Source organism: Balearica regulorum, chromosome 4 (genome assembly GCF_011004875.1).
Source record: "Balearica regulorum gibbericeps isolate bBalReg1 chromosome 4, bBalReg1.pri, whole genome shotgun sequence".
NCBI lineage: Eukaryota > Metazoa > Chordata > Aves > Gruiformes > Gruidae > Balearica > Balearica regulorum.
The window spans coordinates 69,399,739-69,414,121 of record NC_046187.1 but is presented as its reverse complement, the minus strand read 5'-3'; the positions used below and the strand labels follow the sequence as shown (position 1 = coordinate 69,414,121).

Sequence of the window (14,383 nt, the reverse complement as noted above, 5' to 3'; positions counted from 1 at the left end):
TGAATATAAGTATTGTCATAAGAAATACATAAAATATTTTCTTAAAAATAGGAAAAATATATAAAGAGTATCTTGGTAATACAGTAATGATAGCCACACAAACACCTTCTTGTGACAGTTGTGTCTACAGCAGTACAGCATTATAGTGTAAAATTACACTAAGATTACCAAAGAGTGCAGTCATAGAAAGGTGTAACAAAATCACTCTTCAGTGAAACTGATACAAGCCCATCAAGAATGTGCTAGCATATGTAACTGTTCTTATCAGACTACCAACAGAAAGAGTAGACTGGTTAAAAGCTCATGCCAGGCAAGACACTTCCATGTCTTTAACAGCTTTTTTTCTTTCTCCTTAATTTCCTTTCATACAAAAAAGTTCTTCTAAGGACCTTAAAAGTAAGGCCTTTTTCCCCAATTGTTTCTAATCTTGAAAAACAGTGACCAAAGCCAAATCACAAAACTCAATGAATTAATCTAAGGTAACCTTATCTATATTTTATCAGCACCAAGAAGTCTCTGAAAACTATGTATCCATACAGCAAGGTTCTGAACAAACATTTTTTGTAAATGAAATAAGTAGACTTAATGCTTTAACAAGCTTTCAAGCTTTCATAAAGATATACCTAGTATATCTTTATATACTAGGTATATATATATATATATAACAGAAAGCATTGGAACAGGAGAGTAAAAACCCTACCACTTACTACTGTCCTTTCAGGTAAACTAAAGGTTCACAGACTAGTTCTTGGAGATCATAAAAAGGTAACTTAAAAAGGATGCAAATTGTCTGCAGGCTTAAATTTGCTACACTAGGCTCTACACTCTTAATGGAAAAAAAATTACAGGATGTACATATTAAAGGAAGTTGAAAACAAATATATTATTTATTTACATAATCTGCAAATAGTCTCTCAAGCCTCAAAGTTACTCTTTACACACGTTGATACATCTACAACAGAGAAGTTGATCTCTTTCTTACAGCTACAGATGCTACCTTTTTCCTTCCTCCCATTCCCATTTGTGTTTCCAGTGCTTCATTCTGCCTACTGCTAGATGTTAACAATTAGACCAAACACATTCTCACACAATGGTTAAGTCATAACCGCCATTTTATGCAAAGTTTCCTCTATTATTCTGTGAAATATGCCAGTACACTACATAGCTCACAATTAACAACTCTTATTTTCAAAAGTTTTTTTTCCCCACTATCGTCTTTGACAATGTATGACAATTTTTCAATGCATGGAAAAAACCAAAAGATTATAGAATTCTTACTTTCTTTTTTTTTTTTTTTAATGCAGATACAAGCGTCCACATTTTTTAACCAGGACAAAGCTTTTCAGAAGTAGTATTTTTTCCCAGAATGGTTGTATTGGAAGCAAACAATCCTTCCTCTCCCTGACAACTACATATAGCAAAAATATGCAAATCCTAATTAGGATAAGTCAAAGTGAAAATTTTATCAATTTTTGTCAATAACACACTGAAATCACATATTCATTTCAATAAATTCCAGTCCCCTCTAGAAGAATGATAATCAAGAGCATGGTCACATCATATGATGGTAATAGAAGTCCGAAACTGTTCTTATATATTATGGAGGAATCAGTAATTTTACCATTATTTCTTTTGTTTCTTTCAGTGAAAAATCTCAGCATATCCTTAACATACAAACCAAACGGCCACACACTGAGAAGGGCACTGTCAAAGCCCAGAAACAAAGCCTATTTAGAATCTAGTGAACAATGGAATCTGTGTCCTTAATAAATTTCACATGGCATTTAAAAGACATGTGAATTCAGAATTTATTTTTTAATTGCATTCCTCAATAATCAAGAAATTTGGCTGTATAGTCTTCAGAGCAAGGACAGCTTTTTTATGTGTTGGTGATGTTTGACACTATTGTACAACAAACAGCAGAGCAGGGACCTGATTCATGACCAAGGCACTGAAACACTATCATAAAACAAAAAACTTGATAATGCCTATGCTATAAACAAACCTCTCCCTCTGTCTCAGTTTGGACAATTTCTGCACGAAGCTTCAGAAGCATTGCTGTGCCATGAGAAATACAGATTAGAACATTTGGCTGGAATCAAAGCAAGAAACACTAAAGTGGTTGGAAGCATAAAAGCAGCTCTGTGAATTAACTTTTAGATATACACATACGTCCTTTTTTAAGAAGCATTATCGGGAAGTGCAAAAGTGATACAATCTCATTTGTAATGGATATATGTTTTACTGTTGATGTCTAACAAAGCTGGGCTAACGCTATGGTTCTAGTGCAACTCAGCCAAGTCAGAGAACCTACAGAGCGGACAGAAACCAGTCTGTATGCGTTACTGCACATTTTTTTTTCTTCTTGTAAATCTGCAAGCTTATTTTCATAACACTTATCCAAATAAAAATCTGAAGCTGCTAATCCTGTACAAAAGCTTAATCGAATTACTCAGAGAATTCAAGAGCTACCATATAAGCCTCATTTACTTAGGTTCGCAAACAAAAAGAACAGTGATATAACCAAGATGACACCAGGGGAGTCATGAACACAATTCTGTAGGATTCTGCACTGGCACCTGCATTGCTTAACAAATTTGTAAGTGACCTGGAAGATAGGATGAGCAACACAGTTAAGAAGCTACCAAACAGCAGCAAGCTATCAGGGATAGTGAATACAAAATAACTGAAAAAAATGCAGAAGGACTTTATGAAACTGGACTGGGCAATAAAAGGGCCAACAAAATTCAGCATGATTCGTGTGAACTGCATGAAGTTCAACAAGGCCAAGCACAAGGCCCTGCACATGGGTCGGTGCAATCCCAAGCACAACTATAGGCTGGGCGAGGAATGGATTGAGAGCAGCCCCGAGGAGAAGGACTTGGGGGTATCGATTGATGGGAAGCTCAACATGAGCCAACAGTGTGCGCTTGCAGCCCAGAAAGCCAACTGTGTCCTGGGCTGCATCAAAAGAGGTGTGACCTGCAGGTCAAGGGAGGTGATCCTGCCCCTCTACTCCGCTCTTGTGAGACCCCACCTGGAGTACTGCATCCAGCTCTGGGGGCCCCAGTACAGAAGAGACATGGAGCTGTTGGAGCGAGTCCAGAGGAGGGCCACAAAGCTGATCAGAGGGCTGGAGCACCTCTCCTATGAGGACAGGCTGAGAGAGTTGGGACCGTTCAGCCTGGAGAAAAGAAGGCTCCAGGGAGACCTTAGAGCAGCCTTCAAGTACCTGAAGGGACCTACAGGAAAGATGGAGAGGGACTGTCTATCAGGGAGTGTAGTGACAGGACAAGGAGTAATGGATTTAAGCTGAAGGAGGGTTGATTTAGATTAGATGTTAGAAAGAAATTCTTTACTGTTAGAGTGGTGAGGCACTGGAACAGGTTGCCCAGAGAGGTTGTGGATGCCTCATCCCTGAAAGTGTTTAAGACCAGGTTGGATGAGGCTTTGGGCAACCTGGTCTAGTGGAGGGTGTCCCTGCCCATGACAGGGGGGATGGAACTAGATGATCTTTGAGGTCCCTTCCAACCCAAACCATTCTATGATTCTATTGATGATCTATTGATCTATTGATCTATTCTATGATGACTCATTGAAATGAGACAGAGGAGGAATAATAACCTCATGTTATTAATACACAGAGCAATGAGTTGTGAGCTATTAATCCCAGGATCTATTTTCTAAGTAGAATGTTAGATATTTCATGAAACTGTAAGCCCTACCCAGCAGTAGTCAGAAGAGCTAATCCCAGAACAAAACTAAAGTCATTTTTGTGTCAGTGAATGAAGGTTTTGCACGCATATTGTACATAACACACAACCCTGGTCCTATAATATCAAAGACAACGTGCCCCTCCATAGGTAAAGATTGACTGTTCAATGCATTTCTTTAATAGAAAGTACCAATGAGTTAGCAAGAGCTATGTGCAAAACTTCACACAAGTACTAGGAATTACCTGCCAAAAGATACTGAGGACTCCCCCCAAAAAAACCCCCACAACCAACCCACCAAACAAAAAACTACATGGGCTTCAAAGGAAGTTGAACAAGAGAGATCCCTTGAGAGTTTCCATCTAGACAAACCACATCAGGCTTAGGAAATCCCCTAGACTGAAAATAGTGTGAGGTTGAGGGAGCATTCAGGAGAGGTATCACATATACTCTTCCTGTTCTTTTTTGTCGCTAACAGCTCACATACAGATGCTGTTGCAGACAAGCACGGGATTTGACAAAGCCTTTTTCTGAACCAGTACAGCTGTTCTTATAAAACATTCATGTTCACCATAATACAAGAACACCACTTCAAAAAAAAGTAGCTGGAGGAGTTCAATTAGCTGATCCACTCACAGAGCTGCACATTATTAACATATATGAATTTTGTTACAAGATGTCAGAACATCAATCCTGAGTTTGAGCAGAAACAGCTATGGGAAACAACTGTTAATGGACTGCAGAATTAGCAGGTGAGGTACCTACACTCAGGGTTTAGCTGCATATCCAAGACCCCAAAACCTCAGTAATCTGAATACTCTCCACTTCCTCAAAACACGTCATATAAGCTGGAAAACGTACAATTTGTAAGTTAGAAAAAAAAGGCAAGATGGGAAGAGGAAAAAAAAAACCAACCTAGCAGCAAAACCTATAAAGACTGCGAAGAATAGTCACAGCATACTATGCTCACCATGTACCAAAACTTCACCACTTTATAGAATTGTAAGAAGGTCTAAAAGCATTTTTAAAAACTGACCCTTTTGAAAAGGTTCCTATTACACATAGCAGACTTGTAAGAAGCATATCTACATAGTGGACATCTAGGAAGTGGTTCTTCACTACATGTAATATGACTTAAAAATTTAGTAAGTCCTAATGGTTGGTAAGTTTTGCAGATCATGGTTTAATAGGTGACTTGATAATTTAGTAAGCAAATTTTACCTTCAGGGTGGAAGTATTATTTCATAGCATCACTCAGGACACTGTTTCAGGAGGTCAAGGCTCAATATTAAGAGTAAGCACTTCATTATGCAGCACACAGCCACCACTTCCACTTCAATAAACATAAGGGGGCCTAGAGCATTTCTGACAAAATAAAACCTGACAAATAAAACAGTTTCTGGTACCACAGTTTTCTTGTGCAGTTGTACAGATAAGCGGTACAGCACATCTGTAACTTGTGCCTCCCCAACCCAAACTATTAGGTCTCCAAAAATTTCAGTGTTAATTTTAAGAAAGCCTTATAACTTCAAAACATTGATCAGATTTAATAAATTGAAAGATGTTTATAGACTGTCTGAATCTAGAGGATTGAAATACTGCTTCACTGATTTCAAATGCTCAGCTCTCATTAACAATGACATTTACATTGTATTTTGTAAAAATTTGTCCAAACAAGGTTATCTAGCTACCAATACCAGTCCTAATAACGCTATTCTATTCTTAAAGAACAATGAACATAAACTGCCATGAGAAAAACTTTTCCAGTTTAGTTTGTTACTGTCTAAACTGGATTTTGAACTAAATTTCAAGCTTGCTCCAAAACTGGTGCTTGAACTGTATTTTACTCCTCTGTTTAAATAAGACTACATTTTTTTAAATCCTATCCGAAAAAAGAAAAATGTACACATATAACTTAGAACATAGTCATTTTTTGTAAGTTTAAAAATAGAAATTGGCATCTAATGACAAGGAATTTAAGTAAATATTTTTCACATTAAAAATGAACCTAAAACAATGCTGCATTTAACTGACAAAATTTGAAGCAATTACTTCCATTGCCAGCACAAGTACCAGTTTGTAAAAACCCAAAGTGACGGTTTTTAATACCAGCAGTAACTAACTTTCAAGAGAATGACACCAGCAGCAGCATCTTGACAAGAGAAACCTGTGTGGCTGACAACTCAAGGGCTAGCCAGCATAACACAAACTGCACTGCAACTGCACACTGCCACCAAGAGAGAATACTCTACTGTTTCTCCCACCGTCCCTTCCTGGCATTCTCATCCTTTCGTCCTTGTACTTAACCCATCTGCTGGGTGGTTGCAAGGACAAACTGGATCAGTATGTTTTAAATGGAAAAAAAAAAAATCATTTTTCATGGGCCAGTCTTTAAAAACTACAAATAAGCAACCAGCTCACTCCATTGTCACAAAATGTCTGCATCTGGCATAAGAAAGGAGATGGGGTTGCCCCTTTTCAGCAGCGGCCCACTGTTAGATCCACTTACGTTTAACAAGAACTCAGGAAGGCAGAGTTCAGAGTTCATTTTAGCTAATTCAGATGCAGGTCTTTCAGACCATCGTTACTCTTTGGAACATGAAACGTGGAAGCCAGTCTAGGTACTTCAACAGATACGATATGTACTTTCCAACATTTTTACAAAAATTCCCTACTGACCCCATGCAACTGTACCCATACTTACACCATTCAGCAGATTCAGCCTCAAAACAAACAGAATGCTAGCACAACAGCAGCCTGGAGATGACAAAGAATTACTGGTTGCTTCCAGTTGGGTAAGAGAGAGGCAAGCGTTGTCAGGCACTGTAACTAGCCTAGAACATTATGGATCATTGAAGTGTACAGAACCCAAGTGAAACAGTGAGTACTAATGCAGAAGGCAGCGTATGTACACCTCAAAAAAGTTGACGCTGCCTCAGCTCATACTTTACAGTACTTCCCCACCTTCGGGGTAATTTCATTATTACCAACATCAGGTTTCAGACTGTTCTGTAACATTTCTTTTTACCACTGAAGACATTGGTATGATTTAATCTTTTCAATTTAAAATTGTAGATCTTACCAGCATACCAGAGCAAAGCCAGTGACAAACATCTTGCTCTCACCTGTTTACCTCAAGTCTATTACACACAGGGATTGCCTGAATGAACTGCTACAGGGCCTGGGAGATCCTGAAGAGAAATACCTGTCTAGTTGTAACTTCAAGGAGGAGACAGTCCTTTTTTGTTCAAACCCATGAGAATCTTCACAGAGACACTATTTATCAAAAGCTGTATCTTTTACTACGTACACAAGCAACGGACCACACATCGTTGATTACCATCATCATACTTCAGTAACTCTTTCTCAGGTTTAAGGAAACATAAATGAAGCTAATAAAAAACAAAACCAAATATAAATAAGATCACAAAGGATGCACAGATTTTAAGCTCACCGAGATGTTTATCCTCAGGACTTTCGGCATGTAAACTCCGTAAGCTTTTTACTACTTGTATCTCACTATATTTACTAGCCTTTCTACCACCGACAATACATGTGGGGCTTAACAACGCAACAGAGGATGCAGTCAGGTAACAGAAAGGTAAGATACATGCTCTTGACTATTTTGATCACTCTCCTTCCTGCCCTCCTGATGTCTTCGATTTACTCAACTTTTAGAGCAGTTCAAACTACCTGTTACTAACAGCTATTGCCTGTGTTTGAACTCCTTTCTCAAGCAGGATGGTGATAGCTTGGAGGCCTGAGCACCAAGTTATGTGTGCGTCCATTAAAACAGACTTGCTTCCAGTTTTGTAAGGTCGCGGTGCGTAGACGCAGAGACCGGTGTGCCCCAGCAGGCATTACCAGCCTCCTCCAAGGCACAGGCAGCCACCAGAAGGAATCATCCCCCAGGTCACCAGTGGGGCCACCTGATAAAAATATTCAGTTGGATCAATGGAACGCTACCATAGCACCAAGTAACCCAGTGGCCACTCTTTTAGTGCAACCATATAGGATTTATTTCAATTAACATACAATTTATTCTTAGGCTTACATTGCATCTTTCAGTCGGGGAGGGAAAGGAGAATGAATTATGAATTCCAAAGTTCCAATAACCACCGCTCATTTAAAGGCTATGGTATTTCTCCAGCTACTTATACTTCCAAAATTAATATTCCAGATGTATATAAACATCTAACTAGTTAATGATGACATGATACACTTTATTAACTTCTTTAATTTGTATTAATGTCTTCTCTGAAAGCTTACTACTGAAGTTTTCTATACTTGGTCTGCGATTCAAGGAGTTAATTACTACTTTTTGAAAAGCTTAAAACAGCCTCATGGAAGGTTTAAAAATGTAACTATTGCCTAACTATATAGTCTTTTCAACAGCTCTTTTCATAAAAAAGGATGTTATAAATTCAGCTGAAGTCACGTACAGACAACATTTTCATTAACAACTATGTAAAAATGTACAATATGTCAGCCACAAGAGGCTCAGGAATTGCAAGGAGTTCTAACAAGTTGAATTTGCAAGCCCTACGACTTAACTGGCAGAGAAGATAGCAACTTTGCAGCAAAGAAAATATGGCAGACCTACAAAGGAAATTGCTTCAAATGTTTTTCTCCTGCACTTCTACCACCTCTAATTTTTCATCCAAAAAGTTAGCAAATGGTATTCTATATATTTATGAAATTGAGATCAGAAGTAGCAGACTCTGCAATTCTGAGCAGGTAACAGTTCACACGAAATAACATGTATTTTTGTTCAGTTTGTTGTAAGACCATCAGGAAAACTACTTTTTCTTCTTTTTCTTTGTTGCCGTATCATATCTCTACTTTCACGACTAAGTACATCGTTTAAAAATGCTATTGCTTATTTTAAAAAAGTTTACAAACTGAAACAGGTAGGACAGGTTAATATTGCTCTTCAAATAATAAATTTGCTGTTTGCTACTTCAAGTAACAGTCAGAAATCTTATTTTACTAAAATGTAAAATATTTAACTACCACCACCAGAAAACCTCTTACAAAAACAGTAGGTCAGCATTATATTACTTCTCTTCAAGGAAGTTACTGTACTGTTAACCAAGGCATTTCTTTCACAACTCAAGAACAAAGTTACTAAAAACTGGAACTCTGAGGTTTCTTCTCAAGCTGATAAGATATCCTGTTCAGAGAAGCTGGTGAAAAATTGATCTATATAAATATGAAAATTACACTAATATCTAGACTTCCAGAAATATTTTAAAACTCTTGTGTCATGCCACACAATTCAACATTACTTCCAGCAAAGCAGCTATAAAAACTTCAATAAAACAAAAATTACTATAGGTAATTCAGTTTCACTGTTAAGTGCAATCGTCAACTAAGCAGCAGTGAACTTCTACCCCAGAAGACCGAACCAGAAGAATAGGAAGTCACTCAACAGCAACCTTTAGCTAATTAGTAACAGTCATTAGCTCAAAATCTTCAGCCAGCAGAATTAAAATATCGTGAAATAGTAAAAGTTTTTCCTTAAGTTCACAAGTGAAGTTATCAATCAGATAAATCACTGGAAGCTGATTCCATTTCTTTCAAGATACTCCAGCATCTTAAATTCAATCCAGTGTTTTAATGTTGCACTCCCACTCCACCACAGAGTCTTCAAATTTGTTTCAAGTTTGTAGTAACAGATTACAGTGTCACAAGGATTTAGTGAGAATTAATTACTCACCCAATGGCAGCAATACACATTACTGATTTCTTCATTAGCGAGGCTTCAAGCAGTCTTTTTTTCTTTAGGTTTTATTTTCTTAAAAAGCACATGTAACACATGCTAAACGACCAAAACAATTTCCTTAATCACTCTGTGTATGTTTTAGCACATTTTTCCACTTTACTGTTGAAGATTCTCTCAATCTAAGTCCTGACTAAGCTAACAGTACCTGGAATAACCTTGCAGAGTGTATCTTGCAATTCAACTCTGCTGTTCTGATGTTAAAACTATGCAATCTTATGAAAACTTGCTTTATTTTTTCTGGCGTTCAGCTACCCCTCGTCTCTTACACTCTTATCTTCCTCTGTACTTTCTTCCGTAGCCTATATATGCCAAACCTCTTCTGCAATGCAACTATGACTTCCTTCAGAATTCTTCCATAACCAAGCTAGTTCATCTAACCAAACCATAAAACCAACAAAACCCCCACACTCACACAATTTAATAACATACAAAAGGCATAACAGCTCCTCCTTTCCGTACAGTATCTTAAACACAGGCACACTAAGATGAAACAATTTGCTTGAATTCACTCAGTGACACAGCTGAGAGAAAACGGCAGGTCTCTTCAATCACAGTCAAATGTTCTACCCAGCAGATCTTGTTCCGTATATATATTTAATAGTAACTAGGGGAAGATTTTTTAAAGTTACAAAAAGAACACAAAACTATCCATATTTCATACCTGCTACAATTCATATTTATTTAGTAACAAGTTTTTTGCACAGAGTATAAATTTTCACATGCAATCCTTTGTAGAATAAGGCCTAGAAAGTTATAGACGTAAGTAAATTCAGCATGGACCACATATTTGAAACTTCCTCCTCAACAGAGTAAAAAAGAGAAATTTAAACACTCCCCAAATTATATTAAAAATGAAGATTGTTACAGCAAGTCTGAGCACAGACTATGCACAAACTTAACAGGATATAATTCATTTATTACATATAATATCACAACAGTGAAAAATTAATTTAAAGCCTTTATAATTGAAGTTTCCACACTACTGCCTTAGAAATAAATCTCTTGGAAAGACAGATACCAAAGTGAATGTATAGAAGCTAAGTTATTAAAAGGATGTAGATGATGCAGAAATAATCAATGAGTAGTTTTATGCAGGTAAATCCAAACACATGTGAAATTATAAAGGAAATAGCAGATTAAAAATTAAAATTACTCAGTAGCTTCCAAGAAAGCTAGAGAAATAACTTCTAGTAAGAAGACTGTGAAAGAATAATCTTTGTACTGAATGTTCAAACTACTCAACCCTTCCCCCCACCCCCTCAACCACCACCGTGGCCCAATAAAATACACATTCAATCCCTCAGCATCCATTATAAATGCACCCAACTAACTTTCAGGAAAGCAGTACAAGATGCTTTTTAGTAAAAATATTATAACTAAATCATCTAGATCTTTTTCTACTAAAACACTCTGACAGTCCTGCAGTTACCTGGTATTTCTGCCTAGAAAAATCCGGTAAATTATTTCCAAATTATGAAAAAAAAGAACTTTTCCCTCCTATCAGCCCATTTTCTTTTTTTCTGTATATTAAAATGCGACTGAGCATTCAAATACTCATTTGAACATTTTTATTTTGTATCATGAGATTATTCAGAAAAAATTCTTGGGGCGGGGTTGGGGAGAACGGACACAACACAAGAACTCATTTCTATAATTACATTTACAAATTACCTAACCAGTCTGTCACTGTTCTTGGACTAAAATGAAGGATTCCAATCTCTGTTTCACAATACAAAAGAAACTATCCCAATAAACAGAACGTACTAAATAGCTTCTAGAAGATCATTTGTATTCCAAGCTCCACTAGCAGTGCAGATAACTAGAATAGTTCCTGCTACCTCGCTTAGCCTGCAGGGACTCTAAGTCTTGCTGCCTTCATGACGTTCTGCTTTACCAGACATTGTTACTCATCTTATTATAGTAATAAGTTATTATTTTTACTTATTAGCTATTGGTTGTTATTACCATTGTACAATTTTAGGTGCTTCACATTATCAGTCCATCAGACAGGTATGAATCCTATGCTATAAATGCATGTCTTAAGAAAAGAAAGAAGAAAAACAAGCTGCAATGGAATAACAAGAAATAAGGGTCACTTACACTCACAAACTACAGACAACCCCAGATTTAAAAAAAAAGCTCAAATTTTCTTATTTTGAACACATTAACATTTAGATGGCTTTAAAGAAAATATTTAACACATACTATTTGCAACATCCATCATTACAAATTCTGTATGCTTCTTTATGCAAAGCTTAAAGAAGCAGCAAACTGGTAGATGATTTTTCTAGGATTCTAGCTAAGTAGCTAGAAAGTCTATTACGACTCTACAGCACTATGACTAAAACCTAATGAAATTCCACAGAAAATCCACCTATGCTGAGTATAAAACCAATGTCTTGGCTTCCTTTAGTCCCCCTATTCACTCAGAAACAAGATTCTCAAGAAGGACAAATAATGAAGTTATGAGCAGTATCTAGATCTTCCTCTATCTCTGTCCCTGCTAGAATGCACAGCAAATGAGCAAAGGAAAGTGCTGACATCATTTTACCCCTATGGAATTTCTCTTATTTGGAAGAATGACGAATAGCAACACCAACAAAAGCAGTGGGGAATGCAGGCTGTGAAATCAGCATATTAAGATAACAAGAGAAGTTCAAGGCCTCCAATTTTTCCTCTTGGGTCACATATAAATCTGTTTGGCCCTTCCTTTCCTTCTGATTCCCCTGCTGATGAGCAGAAAAGCTAGAGAGTCATATATCCAATCCAAATTTGCAGACTCTGTGGTCTCAAAAATCATTACCCCCATGGTGCACAAAACGAACTGATGAAGTTCTGTGGCTGTAAGTGTGGGAATATCTGCTAAGCAAAATATGGTGGGGATATAAACTGCTGATGCTTTCAACGTAGTATACAAATCAGGATTTCCCCTATAATTCTTAGTGTTTGAAAATGAAGAACATTATATAGTGTACTACTCCTTCTGTTCAAGTTACCTACATCCCCTTTAATACCTCCATAATCAAAATAGAAGATTTTGATACCTATACAACATGCTTTATAGATTGGAAGGGAGGTACCCTACCATTTTAGCATACCCATACTGACAAGAAACAGCAGATGGAGGATTAGTACAAAATAAAATCTGTACAGTTACATGTCAAGTAACAATCAAGTTCCATGTCATTTACTTCTATAAGGCATATTTTTGTCTTAAACAATAAAGAAAAATGTCAATTTCAGCCTCCCATGGATTGTGAGAAGCCTGCAATACTTGGGGTTTCAGCACTGCAGTGAAGTAGTTTGTTTTACACAATTATCTACTGAATCATCACAAGCTCACTTTTCACAGTTAAGAAACCAAATTTGATCTGTAATTCCCACCTCATCCCAGGACTACGTAAGTAATATATGCGTTGCAACAGAAGGGTAAAAACCTAAACATTTAAAAGGGTTTGCACGAGGAAAATCAACCAGCCATACCACAGTGTCCTCTGATCCCAGGCCTATAAACTACAACCCAAATTACGTATATACAGAAACCACTGGAATACAGGAATGTCTTTTCTTTGAAAGGACAAGCAAATCATACTATTTTCACCCTTCAGATCAGTATCAGGTACTGCAATGAGTAATTAAAATAAAGACAAAACAGAAAAAAAGCACCGCACTTTCGCTTTTCCCAAAGTTTCATAACACGACTCAATAAATGTATACTTTTAATAGAGACGACACGAGGAGAAGATGGAAATGAGTTTGCTGGAATGAAGTGTCAGTTTGTGTCACTTCTGCATTCAGCTGTAACCTTCGCCAAACCTTGTCGTGTCGTCGCCCCCCCCCCCCCCCCCCCCCCCCCCCCCCCCCGCCGCCTACGAGAGGCTGCGGCCCTGCCGGGCCCGCCCAGGCGGCGCGCAGCTCCGAGCGGCCATAGGATGCGGCTCCCATCAGTCTCCTATCAGCCCAGCTCCTCCTCCTGAAACAGCAGCAGCCCTAGCCTTTCTATCCGCCTTTTGCCTTCAATAGGCCCCTAAAGGACAATGCTGCTGGAAAGGGGGGGGGGGGGGGGGGGGAAGAGGGTAGCGAGTCCCACCAGATCGGCCCCAGGGTAACCCCATAACGCCGGAGCGAAGCCAGTGCTGGTTTCCATCTGCCCCAACCCGAGGCATTCAGACCCGGCTCCTCCTTCACCGGTCCGCAGCCGCTGCCTGCGCTTTGTACAATTACGCCCAGGATGAAAGGTCACGGCGTGAGCCGTACCGCACACCGGCCAGGCCTGGCAGCGGCCCGGGGCGGGGGGTGCTGGAAGCCCTGTCACTTCAACCTCACGGTCAGGTCGGGCCGGGAAGGGGCTGCCCGACTCAGGCTCTCGCTACACTGACCCGAAGCACCGCATCCTCCGGTTTCCCCGTCCACCGCGCTGGGTGACATCGGCGCAGACCGGCACCGACGACGGGTGGGTGCTGGGTGCCGCCTTCCTCTCCCTCCTCCTCTCCTCCCAGGCGTGACCCGGCCCGAAGGCACAGGAGCCCCAGCTCCCGCTCCAGGCCGGCGCCTCCCTCCCTCCCTCCCTCCCTCCAGCGCAAGCCGCTCACCTGGCGCTGGGACCCCAGGGGCCGGGCCGGGATGGAGAAGCGCGGGGGGGGTGGGGGCCAGGGAGGGCTCAGCTCCCAGGCAAGGCGCTCGGACCGGGGCACCCCGGCCGGGCCCCCGGCCCCGCCCCCGAGCCCTGCCTCGCCGCCGGCCCGCAGCCAGCCCCCCCGCCCGGCCCCTCGCGCTCCCTGTCACCCCCTCCCCGGCCCCTCTCCTCCCGTCGCCGCGCTTCCTCCCCTCTCCCGCCAGCCCTGCCCCCGGCCTCCCCGGCACGCTCCCGCCGCGCTGCGGCAGG

The 14,383-nt window shown here is 39.8% G+C and overlaps 1 protein-coding gene across 4 annotated transcripts in view; it reads right to left on the bottom strand.

Annotated features, from left to right (window-relative positions):
- The window catches only part of KIAA0232 (KIAA0232 ortholog), a 71,080-nt gene that overhangs the window by 55,953 nt on the left and 744 nt on the right, over positions 1 to 14,383 (bottom strand). The gene's annotated exons all lie outside the window — the stretch shown is intronic.